Raw genomic sequence first — 872 nt, 5'->3', positions numbered from 1 at the left:
TTGCCTATTGTGTTTTGTAATTTTAAAGGCAATTATTTTGTTGCGCTCCAAGGTGCATGCAGCTCGTGTACTCAAGGTTGCATGAAGAATCAAGTTTTTACCTCAAAGAAAACCATGTTCAACCATGCTGGAAGGTTTGATATTTGATAAATCAGGCTCATCTCACGCTTGGGTCTGGGTTTTTGTGGTATAAATTGTTAATAGGATTGTGTATATAATTTGGTATGGGACACCAAGGCTCCATCCCTGATGACACCCTTTTAGGTAAAATATGATGAGCAGAGCTTAGAGCCTGTAATGTCACACGCCATACCTGGGTGGAGGAGTGATCAATTTTAATACGTATTTTTATGTGTCCTGTTTTTATGGAAAAAAACATGTTATTTGCACTATTGAGTCTTTTATTTTTTTACATTTCCACTACAGGAGTTCTTGTGGATTACTTGTGGAGGCCAATAAGAATCAAGGATGTTACTTGGAATGTCTCACTTGTTGATGATATTCCCAGGGAACTGAAGTATTGCTTTTATAAGTGCTTACGCCCTTATGAAAATTATGAGGTCAAAGGATTGCGCAAGGGCATTGGGATCTCTAATTGTGATCTCACTTATCATCCCAGCTGGCACTTCAGGTTTGTGATGAGACTGAGCAGAGCACAGCTGAAAATATTACTGACACCAGGTTAAATTCAGGTACTTACACTTCTTGAATTTTAAAAATACATTTATTATGTATTAATGGATAGAGATCTGCATTCACTTGTGACTTTTATACTTTTCTGAAGTTTAGATTTAGAATTTACATTTAAATGTTCCTTTATTAACAGCATATTCTCCATTCATGATGCTGTCACTTTAATTTCACGCTTCATG

The sequence above is a fragment of the Staurois parvus genome, unplaced genomic scaffold (assembly GCF_062004578.1).
Source record: "Staurois parvus isolate SC_StPar_1 unplaced genomic scaffold, SC_StPar_1.0 ptg000682l, whole genome shotgun sequence".
In the NCBI taxonomy this organism is placed as follows: Eukaryota; Metazoa; Chordata; class Amphibia; order Anura; family Ranidae; genus Staurois; species Staurois parvus.
This window is presented reverse-complemented; position numbering follows the sequence as displayed.